The sequence below is a fragment of the Ambystoma mexicanum genome, chromosome 12, assembly GCF_040938575.1.
Source record: "Ambystoma mexicanum isolate Mex_15411 chromosome 12, UKY_AmexF1_1, whole genome shotgun sequence".
Classification (NCBI taxonomy): domain Eukaryota; kingdom Metazoa; phylum Chordata; class Amphibia; order Caudata; family Ambystomatidae; genus Ambystoma; species Ambystoma mexicanum.
The window spans coordinates 679584246-679597481 of NC_090936.1; the positions used below are offsets into that span (position 1 = coordinate 679584246).

The 13236-nt window shown below is 43.7% G+C and overlaps 1 protein-coding gene across 8 annotated transcripts in view; it reads left to right on the plus strand.

The window, feature by feature from the left end:
* KIF21A (kinesin family member 21A) overlaps positions 1-13236 on the plus strand; it is a 2335619-nt gene that overhangs the window by 1188345 nt on the left and 1134038 nt on the right. The gene's annotated exons all lie outside the window — the stretch shown is intronic.

Sequence of the window (13236 nt, forward strand, 5' to 3'; positions counted from 1 at the left end):
GAAGCCAGTAAATAGTGCTCTACCATTGTACCTTACCAAACCTACAATAAACTATAGAACTGTACAGAGTATGTGTTCATCCAGCAGTGTACCATGGTGCTAGCATAGTGCAAAAACTCATTAATCTAACTAGTTACCACTTTGTGATTTCTTTTAAACATGCATTCCTTGTTTGAATTCCTTCCCGAGCAGTATGAAACAATTGCGGCCTGGCAAAGTGGGCATTACTGTACAATGTCAAATTCTTAGTGCCTTATAATGGGAATTTCAAATAAACCTATCTTACAGTAACCTGGGTGCTGTTTGTAAATATTGCAGACCGTGTTGCGGCGCATGCGGTTATAGGAACTCATTGGATTTTAGTGTATTATTCAACAGTGACAGATTTTGCACCTAGAAACACATGTGTACAGGCATGGTATAAATGACTTATCATATTAATGTTCCTCCCTGCAACGTTAAAACCCCTTTCAGAGTACGGAGCTGAGTGCAGTGAGTGCAGTTATAGGCACTTGTTGGATGCTGGTGTGTATTTCAGTAGGGACAGATTTCAAAGTTACTCCCTGCAACATTATAACCTCTTTTATGATGCGCCACACAGCGCAGAGTTGCGTGCAGTTAAAGGCAGGCATGGGTGAGGGCCTTATTGCCAATATGTACAATTTACATGATAAAACTGCCTCCGTCTGTAGTACTGACAGGTTAACTCATTACACGCAAACCACTCGGACTGCTTTGATTATTGATATGGCAAACACACCATTCAATGAAGCCAATAGGATGAAAGAAGCAAGTAAAGTAGCAATATCAGATAACAATGTTCCCGCTTCTCCTAAGTATTCAAAATCTCACCCTAATTTATGTGCCATGATGGGCAAGAAAGTTAGACTTTTTTCACCACCCCGGCACATGCACTAACTTAAGAAATGTATAAATAAGTTCAGTTAAGCTTTGTAAGGGAGGCATGGTATCGCAAGTATGACACTGACAAATAGGGTACACTTTGTAAAAACCTTTATTCAATTTTCGGGGTTTGGAAAAACTCCTACTTTGCCCTATAGCTAGGATGGGAGTAGCCTCTATCATCAAATAAATGACAGTGCTAGTTGTGTCCGTCAAATCAAAATGGCCTTTACTAACAAAACCTAATGCCTGCCCTACCTCTTGTACAAAAAGTGTGTAAAGGAGAATATGTTTGCAAAGGAAAATCAGTGTTGGAATATAAAGAATAAGTGTGGCTGAGTCAGCTCTCCTCTCCACGTTAGACAGCACAGAGTAAGGCAGTCCCCCTAGACAGGATGACACACTCTGGCACAGGTTCTCAAAACAAAGGCAGTTAAAAACGTGGATCGAAGCCCGCCTGGCCTTTCACATTTAAGTCTCTCTTTCTAGCTTCCAAACACCATAGCTGACGGCCTTAGTCAGAGACACGGAAAGGCTTTGTTCCCCTCCCGAACAAGTTACTGCCACGGACAAACAAGCCTATGCAGATGCGAGTAGCAATCCCGGGAAAATCAAGAACCCCCACACAAGACGCACAGCGCCAGAGCCACTTTTCTGACCTTAACGGCCAGCATATCGGATCAACCCCCGCACAAGGGCACAATTGTTGACTTGGGAACAGATCCACGCCAATCTGAACCAGAACCAAGGAAGGGATTACGGACATCTCAGTCCAGACCACTAGTGCCTACATTAGGCATAGCAGTAACTCCACAGGAAGACAAGGGGTGTCTCGCCTCTCCAGTCCACTCTACAACCCAGACCTTGGGATTAGCTCAAAGGGTCCCGAAATAATACGCCCTGACGAAGGCGGATGCATGCGTGAGCTGCAAGACCGCCGAGGCAAAGAATTCTTTTACCGCACAAAGACCCACAGGTTGGGCAAAACTGAAGCCCAAAGAAAATAAATTTAGCCAACCCTATGGACAAGGGATCAGTTAAGTCATACCTATCCATACAGGCAATCAAGGGAATCCAACTAGAGAAGAATTTCCCATACACACAGGGGCAACTACCGTTTGAGTTTCCCCCTAGTTTTGTTGTGTGTTTTTCGTCCCCCCGTATTTTTCGTTGGATTATATTTAGACGCACACTTGTTGTAATTTTAACTTTTGTTTGTCAAGTTGTTCTAATGTTTTGAAACAATTTCATTATGTTTCTCTTATTTTTCTTGCACAATGAATCATGAAATTGAATGATCTGTTATGTGTATCCATGTACTATACCTTGAAGCAATCAATATAAAGTTTTTTAGAAAATGTACAAATGTGTTGAACTAAATTACTTCTCCGAATGAGTACTTTACTTATTATTTTGAATCTTTCAGTGGTTATAGGTCAATACAGGATTGTTGTTTTCTCCCTCCAACCAGCTCAATCGCACTAAAACGAGGACAAATGCCAGCATTAGTGAATTGAGACAATTTATAGCACTCTCGAAAAGAAATTGTCATTTGTTTACTTCCCCAGAATTTACTTTAAATCAGATTGAACCAAGGGGGTAGGGTACACTTATGGTTTATCCAAAACACAGTCCGACAAAATGTCTCCCTCAGTCGGGCTTGGACCTTTCAAAGCACAAAACCTGCAGGGATTCCCTTCCCCAAGTTTAATTCATATCCTTTAGGGGTTCCCTTCCTCTAACTTATCACACTTCCTCTCTCCCTCAGTTGGGCTCGGGCCTTTTCCTGAAGTCAAAGACTTTTGGATGTGCAGGTCTTTTACTATGGACCTCTGCAGGAACCCCTTCGACTTTCCCTTTAGCTCACACTTTTGTGTTATTTGCCCCATTGTCTCCTTTTCTGGGTAGTTCGATATCATAAGCGCAAAAGTTCAACGTTCACCTCCCCACGCCCCTCCTGTTCCTGGGGTTACTTTTGATCACTTTGCTTTTTATAGTTCTTTCACTTTATCGCTTCATAACAAAAGCATTTCACCTTTCAGAGATTTTCGAGTGGCTGCTTCTTTCGCCGGACCACTCCGCTACTCATTATCGCTGGTTTCATAGCCATCAGTAATTCAAAGTTCATCACAGGACTGCCTTCCTTTACCTCTCATCCACATTTGTGTAGCCTTCAATTGTGCGATATATTGTTGAAACTTCAATCTTTCCTTAAAACACACGGTCTGTCACGTCGCTTGCCAACTCCCCGGCTTTGTGCATTTCTTTCTTGTCTTTGCCGTTCTTAATTCATGAGCTAAGGTGAATGCCACAGGGTTGACCTCACCACAACAACTCTGCCGTTGACCCGGGAGGGTCGCTGGCGTCCTAGAAACACAATGCAGTCTTCTTGTATAGGATTTGGTATTCTCCACATGTCTCATGGCCTTCTGGAAGCAACAACCTCCTGCAGGGAACTCTTGGGCTTCTGTACCATTTGCTCTCGTCCCTCGGTCCGTCGCTCTGCTCCATTAGGTTTGTCTTTACCCCAGAAGTTCTGCTCTTGCTCGCGTTCCACCTGAGTGTGTCTCTATGTTCTGCCTTTTTTTCGTGTTAGGAGAGCCAATTGGTATCAGATGTATGCACTTAAAGTCAAGTGCCTGACCTTATTAGCCGGATACGTGTTAGGCAGAAGCCTATGCAGTTCCCTTGGGGAACACTGCAAAAAAGATTACGACTGCAGGGGTAAGCAGTAAACTCAATTGGTAGCAGTCTGCACCACCCAGATTTACCTGGTAGCTGCGGCTGAGCAGTCAGACTTCTCTCAAGAAGAGTACGGCAGTATGCAGAGTATACACAATAGGGCCAAAACACAGTAGAGCAAACAAACACTGACCAGAGCTTTGTATAAAAAGTATATAGTTATTTATTTAAAACACACTTTAGGTAATACACTAGCACTCTCAATGAAAAGTAATTTAAAACACAGTCGGGTAAGTATACACACCTCCCTTGTTAACTATCAGACAAGTCAGGGTTAAAGCACAACTATTTAAGACAGAAGCGAGTGCTTAACCTAGATGACACTCCAATAGTTTAGGTTAAAAATTGAGAGAAAAGGCAAAGCATAAAATAAAACAGTTCCCAACACTTTTAGAGTTCAGAGCAAGGGGAGAAAGGCAGGTTATACTGTAGAGCCAAAGTTCATAGGCCAAGCCCCCTTTAAATGGAGCAAAGCAAAATGTGCCCAGGATCACACGGTTTAAAGTGCATTGAAAGTCTTTGCAGAGTGTTCAAAAGAGGTTGGGGTGATTCAAAAGATATAGTTGGATGGCCTGGAGCCAACCCAGTTTAGAAGTCAAGGATTTAAGAGTCCTCTTTAGCAATCTGTAGAAAGGGAGGCCAGTGAGGACACAGTACCTCAAAGAGAAAGGAAGCTCCAGCGGGGGCAGTTGTTCCTGGCAGTGGTTGAAGTTCGCGGTTCCGACCAAGGGAAGAGGAGATCTCATCGAGGAGGAAACGTGGAGTCGTTGCACTGCACAGGGATGAAACCAGCCACGGAGTTCCTGATTAAAAGGTGCGGTCCTTTTATTCACAATCAAAAGTGGTGAGCTTGGCTATCCGGCCGCCGGGGTGCTTGTCACGGGCGATTCGACCAAGTGACGTCTTTAGAAGCGAAAAAGGGCGAACTGGTTGGTCCTACCAGCTCAAAGGGAGAAGACTATCCAGCAGAAGATCATCTCTTGTCATTGGAAAAGTGTTGAGCTCATTGCAGCAGGGCTTCACCGATGGTGTCGTCGGTTGCAGGTGGCTCCGCTTCTTCCCTCTTCGGATTCTTAGGTCCTGTGGCGACTTCAGAAGTTCCAGTCCCAAAGGCCCTGCTTTTATGTAGAAAACCCCCCATTCATCAGCCTAGCTGTCAATCACATGCTAAGTGGTGAGCTTTGCGGCTCACCACTGGGCCAATCAGAGTAGAGTGCGACTTGGGTTGCTAAGGCAACGCAGTCCAGGGTGCCAATTCCCCCCTCCACCCTTCCTGTGGAACCCAGACAGAGTGGCACCATTTGGCGGGCTTCTGTGGAGAAGCCCGCCAAAATAGTGGAACAAAGGGCTCGACCTTGGTCAGAGTTACAGAGACGGACACAAACGCCATTTTAGAATCGAGTTCTGGCAAAAAGACCCAACCGGTGATTTAATATTAAATAAATAAACCAGCAGTATCTTTAACATTGAACCAAAACGTGGTGCGTTTAAAATCAATGGGAAAATCCCATAGAGAATATTCTGGTGGAATATTTAGCGTGGTAACCACTGCCACCAGCCAGAAACTCGACGAGGGGAGACGGGACAGTGTCCCCTCGAAAACAGACCCAATTGAATTACCCCATACCAGTATTTCCACAGTATGATGGTTTGTACTGGTTCTGTTCACAATTTTGGACTAGTAAAGCCAATGGTTACTTTACATGCCCTGGGAGACAGTAGTCAGTCCCAGGGTATGGAGTCTATGTTTGGGGGTCACTGTGACACCCCTGTGGTGCTGCACTGACGGTGCTGTGTACCACACATACAGAAAAACAGATGATACCCTATGGAGTAAAAAGCAAACCACATAGCCCATAAGCACGTAACAGGTCAAAGACATACCTCAAATCATGTCTAAGAGTGGGAGTAAAAGAGTCTCACTCTTAGCAGGAGAACAAAACAAACCCCAAAAATCCAGCAAAGCTGCTGGGGGACTCACTAGGTTTGGGAAACTAGCCTTATAAGAGAATTCTCCTTAACAACGTCCAATGTGATATCTAAGGGTTAGCCTCTTTACTCTGTCGCCCTCTTCCTTAGCCCAGTATTTGTGTAGAAAAGGGGGAAGGGGAGTTGGGACATTGGATAATCCTATAAAATAGGATGAGTCATGTGTACGGGAAAGGGGGAATACTTCATCTCGCCATCGCTTGTCCTCACCCACAGTCCCCGAAGACCCCTCACCCAGGTGATCCTCCCGCACTGGTCCATCCCCAGGGTCTGAATGCAAAAATGATGGCTGTGCCCTGGTCACCTGAGAAGGAGAGATCCCCGGGGATGATTAGGTGAGACACCCTTTGGTTTCTCACAGCATGCAGACTCTGATTCCATGAATAATGTAAGCTTGTGGGACATCAAAGCTACTGCAGCTTCCCCAAATTAGCTGCCCCCTAATTTGTCCCAAATTCAACATCGAGAAGAAGGCAGTTTGAAGCGGAGATCATTATATGCAACAACTTAATTTCTGACAGAGCTCTTATGACTCAATTAGCTCTGCTTCGACAAGCATCATAATCAATTCTTAATTGTACCACAATTTGCGGGATCTAGTTGATATAGGTGAAGAAATCAACATGAGCTCCCCTCGAGCTCAGCACTTAATGTGGTGCTAAACTCCTTTGTTAATCTATATGACAACATTGGAGCCGAAGTGAAATCCCATACCCTTGCATTGAGTGAGATTAGGTTAAAAGTCGAAGGTTGGGAATTTCACTTTGCACAAATGTCTCCCAATCCATTGGTATGTATGACTAAAAGAAATGACATAGTATGGATGGCACCATGTTAGGACATTACTTCATCTAAAGCAGCTTATAAAGTCCACATTGAGAGCGGCGAGGACAAATGTGTGAATGATCTTCACAGAAACAACAAAGGCAGGAAAAAAGACTTTGGGCCTCATTACGAGGTGGGAGGTAAGGGATTACCGGCACCGGTAAGGGCACCGGTGCCGGTAATCCCTTACCTCCCTACTACGAGTTCCCTTTGCGGGTCCTTCCTTAACGCCTGGTTTTTGCAGGCGTTAAGGACGGGACCCACAAAGGGACTCTAGAGCTAATAACGGAACCGCAATTTGCGCCATCCCCATTCCCATTGAGCCCTATGGGGACTCAAATGGGAATGGGGAATGGCCCTGGTGAATGGGGAATTACCGGTCCCTCCGACCTCGGAATGGACCCGTAATTGCTCCATTCACCAGGGCGGAGTCGGAAGGGTTTTGGAGGCAGCCATGGAGCTAATGGCTCCATGGCTGCCTCCAACCTTGTAATGAGGCCCTTTAACTTGCCTGAGAAAAAATCAAAGAAAATCAACAGAGGTCTTAATAGGAAATACTCCAAAACAAAATTCTGATCATTACAAGTCAATTCAACAAAAATGTATTTCGGTAATACAAAACATACAATAAGATACCAACAACATAAAAACCTAAAAACATTGCCAAGATACTCCGGTTTAAACAAACCTTAATAAAAAATGTCCTTAGAGACACTGCATGCTGTAAAAAGGACTAAAATGCCCACCCTATATAAACTGAATGCCCCATAACAACATGATGCAAAGCAGGCTCATAACAACTAAATCCTTGGCACTGCACAACTGGTTTTAATGTATGCTTTCTAATGGATGGGAATGGGTGACAAAACAATAAAAAAGAAAGCTAAATCTTCTTAAGCCGCAGCACAAAAGACACATGATTGGTCCTCTTTCCCCTTGGACCACGCCGCCGCCACTGCTCTCAAGTGAATGCAATTAAAATGTGCCCTTGTAATAGAAATAGGCTGAGAAGGATTCTCAACCCAACACAGAAACCTCAGAAGACCTGGGGAAATAATCATTTATTTTTACATTTATAAAGCGCACGTAACCCTGAGGTATCTTAGGTGCTTGAGCTTAAGAATTTGGTTACATGCATGTGATTCATCTTACACATCATGCGTTTCCTGTTAGCAGGCCTCATGACCTCTAATGACTCTCTCTTCTCTCTAATAGACTGAATTGCACTGGCTTTCACTGGTTTTACAACATTAGACGATATAAGATCCACTGTGTAAAAACATTGAGTCTCATGCACTTCCACCCATGAGGCTTTAACATACCTGAGCCAGGTGATCTTCAAATTGGGGGTCTTTGGGCACCAAATATATAAATTCATGAGTCGTCATGGTTCTACTATTCCCCCAAACTCTAAGTCATTGACTTATCTTCTGGGATGCAATAGGATCACTAAGAAACCAGCACCCCAGGTCCTTGTGCACTGCAAAATTAGGAGCTAACCTAGGAAGGCCCAATATTCTCTTAAAAAAGGTGTTCTCCACCTGAATGTGTTCAAGCTTCCCATATCCCCACAACTCCATACCACACAGGTGATTTTTCCGTTATGAACTTTGTGCGCAAGCTCAATCGACTTTAAACATGCACAAAGCCCTAGCATCCCCACCAATAGCCTGTTTAAATTCCACTGTCTGCTTATCGACATGTGCTTAAGCCCCAAAATCTGATGAGAATATAATCCCCAGACAAAATTGCCCACTCTGGGGATTAGCTTCCCCTTGCTAAATATTGCTGACGATTTCGGAGGACGCTCCCCCCCCCCCTGCAGCAGACAATAACAGCCGATTTCTGAGCATTAATTTTCAGATCCAATGAATCCATAATCAATAATAATCATCAACAAGGCACTCTAGGGGTACAGGCTAATACAACTGTATCATCTGCTTTAACAAGTACTGCAGGCATCTGTTGCCCGGCCTAGGTATGTCCAGCGTATATTTGAGTAAATGGTCATATAGGCCCTCTCTGTATAGACAAAAGAGCAAAGGGGCCAAAACACAGCCCTATCTCATCCCGCGATCTACCTGAAAAATGTATTGCAATGTCCATATAACGACTCCTCACACACGATATTGTTGAGAGATGCAAACTCGCCAGCATGTCCACCAAAACACCCGGACAATTCATGGTTCTGAGCACACTCCACAGCTTGTCACAACTGATCTTTTCGAATACAGTGCGCAGATCCATTAAATCCAGGAAAATAGGTTTCTTCTTGATATAGAAAGAGTCGGCCACCACCAAGTAGAGATTCAAAGCCTCCTCTTCAGTTCCAAGACCTGGTCTTAAACCCAGCTAAATCCAATCATTACATCTAACAGAGGAATCTGTATCCATCAAAGTTAAGAACTCGAATGACCTAAACCTGACAATGCCTTAAGTCCATGCACTCAACACAGAAAATTGGCAAACGAAATCTAAGAACAAAAACTTACGAGCCCAACCAATGGAGGTCCAAAGCCCAGTTGAGTGTACATAGTGTGATGACCCAGGCATTCTGCCAGACCAGAATCAAGATGTTGTCTTTGTTAAAGCCCAAAGAGACAGAAATAATCCTGGAATGGGATCAGACCTGGAAATATGCCATTCAACATACACCCAAACACATTTTTCTCTCCAATTTTCTGTCCTCTCCTAATAAATGTGCACAGAAATTCTTCAGATGAAGGAAGTAAACAAACAGGCAACACATGGCTTCAATCCAAAATAAATTCCTCTGTCTCAAACAAGACCAATGGTGTCTCAACTTTAACACCCTATTTACTGTTGGAAATCACTCTGCGGAAAGAACATCCAATAACACCAAATCGCACTTATATTTTAGCACTTGCTAAATGAAATTACATGGTTGCGTCTCATTACATCAAAGGATATAGAGTTGGTTGACTTAATCGATCCAAACAGAACCGGTAGATACCATCAAGGTTTCTTCAATGGTGATGTATGTAATGTTACTGGCAGAAACCAAAGCTTTTAGCAAATGAGATGAGATTTAGTTCCCTTTCAGAGCTTGGGAAAAATCAGCTGTACATCCCAATTACCATGCTTCATTCAACATCTTAAATCTGTGAAGGTGTTATGATGGTACAAATTCACATGGTCCAACTCTCTGGGTCGAATAACTTCTCTTCAGTCGTGGCTTGGTTCTGGATAAAATTCGGTCTAGCTGCACACATAATGTCCCCCCTGTTTCACACAACCCCTCTGCCATTAGAATACAGCTATCCTCCATGATAAAATTCAGTTTAGCTGCACACATGGGGCCTGATTCACAGTGTTTACTTATGGGATTGTGCCATTGATTGATAGATTAATATTTTATTTCTATTGCGCTCGTACACAAGTGTTTCAGAGCATGACAAGGCAAGGGAGGGGAACAGGGGAGAACAAAACAGCGATCTTACTAGGCCCAGTGACATTGAGAACGCCCAAGTGCATGGGAGAGGGGAAAATTGCATGGAAGGAGGGAGAAGTGGAAAGTGCGAAGCAGAGGAGAAACAGATAAATAACAATAACTAAATAATAAAGGCAACAAACAGTGGTAATGCAGCCAGCAATTTGCAAGTGTTAGGTTTAAGGCAGCAGACTGGGTAGGTCTGATAAGTGCAGGAAGAAAAAGGGGGGGCTGTATGGGTACAGATACAGACCCCAGTGCAAGGGGTGGCTCGGAGGCAGTGCGGGAGGGTGGCAGGGTGAGCAGGTACCTGGGCCCGAGGGACAGAGGGCGGCCAGGTGCACAGTGCCAAGAGAGAACAGATCAGCAGGGGGAGGGGGAGCGAAGGCAGAAGAAAAGAGGTAGGTCTTGAGGTGCTTCCGGAACCGGAGATGGTTCGCCTCAAGTTTTAGAGTGGCAGGGAGGCTGTTCCAGAGGGAGGCCCCAGCCGAAGACAGAGATCTACCCCCACTGTAGAACCCTTCTGTGGCCCATAATGTCTCCCCTGATTCACATACTTTGCACAACACCTTTGCCACTGGAATGCAGCTATCCCCCACAGTAAACATGTGGCCTAGTTGGACACAATACCTCTCTGGCATACTCTCCAGACTACCTATCTGCACCCACCCACATGCCTACTCAACATGCTCAACATGGTGACTAGCCGGGACCTGGCCACCCCTACCTACCTTTGTATCGGCTAAAATGCACTCACGCATTCTATAATCTCTGGCGAATTTCCCATTCTTGGACTTCGGTTTCCTATGGGCATTCAACCTACAGCACGTTGAGACCATACAATGGTGCAAAGCGCTATACAAATGCCCGTTATATTACTATCTGTTTTATCCTCGAATAACCATCATCGCTCATCAATGGAAGAAATTCTTTAATGTCCACGATCATCTGTCAATTTTCTCTTGTAATAAGAGGGTCCATTATAATCTTCCAACTAACAAAAAACTCTGCGTTGAGCTTACTACTGATTCAATTCTTTTTTTCAAGCAGTACGGTTAACGTCGCCTTCTATTCTTAACGGTTATACAGTTAAGCATCTGCTAATCTGCAATAACGGTATCAGGTGGCTTGATAAATGCCATTCTAAACAGTTTGTCAATCGAAATAGAAAAAATATAGTACACATGTAGAGGTCTCTTAGCAGCGAAAATGAAAAAGTTGCTCTGGAGTTCTCTGGAATACAAGATGATGCCCGGCATGTTGGAGACCTAATGTAGTGTACAGATCCTGGTGGTTGTGTAATATGCAGACTTTTTCCTCCTTGCAAGTCTTTTTTGTGCACGTGTCTCACAACAATGGCTTTTTGACGAGTCACAATAATCTGTGAAATTTCATAACACAAAAACACTGAAACCATCAGCTGGCAATTGGATTGTAAATTCTTCTCAAATGATAACAGGACAAGCGATAGAACACTTGACTTTTGCAGCAATACACTGTCTCAGCCTATATTAAACTAATACATTATATATGTGATTGGAGCAGCATAACAATTCAGTATCATAAGGGGCAGACCTAAAGTACTGTGGCGAACAAAACAGTGTACATGTTAGCTTAGTGATTCACAATATGTAGCAATGTATAAAAGTTAAGGATAAGTATTCAGTGGGAAAACAATAGTTCTGAAGCATGCCTCGCTACACTGATATATCGACGGCATCCTTGTTTCTTTTTTCACCGCATAATGCGTTGCTTCATAGAAGCCCACTGTTCGACTTCCTTCAGCATTGTAACATACAAAGGGAACCCAGGTGACACCCAATGCCTTGCTAGCAGACTTACCAACAACATGCCACAAACAAGGCACTTATGTGTCACTTTATTATTTTTACTCAGGGGCCCAACAGACATGCCTCAGCCCTAAACAATTGCTGCCTCCCAGTAACCCTCTCCATGATACCTTCTTCCAAAATGTACTAATTGCTGGTCAGACTCAAATGAAATGGGGGTGGTGAAGACAGTTTCTGCCCTATATTTTGGATGCTTATTCAGAAAGGTCATCCCACCTTTGTTTCAATCCAGGAACAACACAAGTTCTATACAGAATGTTGTATTGCAACTTTTTGAAAGGTCTATTGCAAGAGACCTTCACTACCAAACACACTGTGCTCCATTCAGATTCCAGGGACTTCCTTCATACATCAACCTCCCTCGTCCCTCTACATTTCAGTAAAGGTCGTTCTATCAGAATGCATTGTGTCTAGGAGATGAGATACCACCTGTTTGCCTACACCTATGGGCAAGTGTGCCTCAAACCATCCAGAGGTCTTGAACTCCTCAGGGAAACCTTTCCCGCAATCCCAGGCTGCTTTTGATACCCTTTCAAACTATGACACAACACTGTGGGGATGAGCAACTATGCATGTCCTTCATCAAACGTAAGGAAGCCATTACAAGCCCCCCGACCCCCACGTCTGGGTCAAGTCGACATCCTTAGCTGCAACTACAAAGTGTGGCAGTATCTCTAAGAGAAATAGCTATGAATAAGGGATCCCAGTGTTCTGTATTCTAAAGGCTCTCACTAAAACCCTCTTACCTAATGCAAGCAGACACCCAGGCTCGTAACAAACTGATTTAGTTCTTTGAACATTAAGTCCTAATCTAAAAGGGCGATCTCAGACTCCAGTATACAAAGTGGTTAGGGCTGCCAATGGGAGTGAAACATTGAGCTATAAATTGTAATTGAGCTGCCAGAAAATATAAAAGAAATCTGGTACCCTGTTCCTACCATCCTCCAAGGAGTGCTTTAATACCTTCAGAGACAGTACATCTGTTCTGATCCCATAAAAAACATAGTACGTAAAGTGGCACATTTTCCTGAAAATGGAGGCTGGAGTAAGGAAGCATTTCCACTATAAAGACCTACAAAGTGATTTTTAGCAACGCCATTTTACTTGGCTCCATGCGTCCAAACAGAAAGAAGAAACATTATGCAGAAGTCAACAGAGATGTGGGTCTGTTATGTAGGTTGGTGTGTGACTTATTTAAAGATTTTAACCCTCTAATGAGATGGCAGAAAATGTGAATATAGCAGATAAAACAAAGAAAAGTATTTAATCACCATTTTATTGAAACAAGCAAAAAAAGAGCCACCAAAATATGTCAACCAATATATAACAGAGAACCATTCTTTTTCGCTTACAAGCAAGTCTATGGCTATTACAATCATCTAATTGTGTTTTTCTGCCAGAGTCCCCTTTGGGGCCTCCTGGGACTAAGAGCAAGCCATGCCTTTAGCTGATGAGCCTGTGGAAAAAGTGTTTACG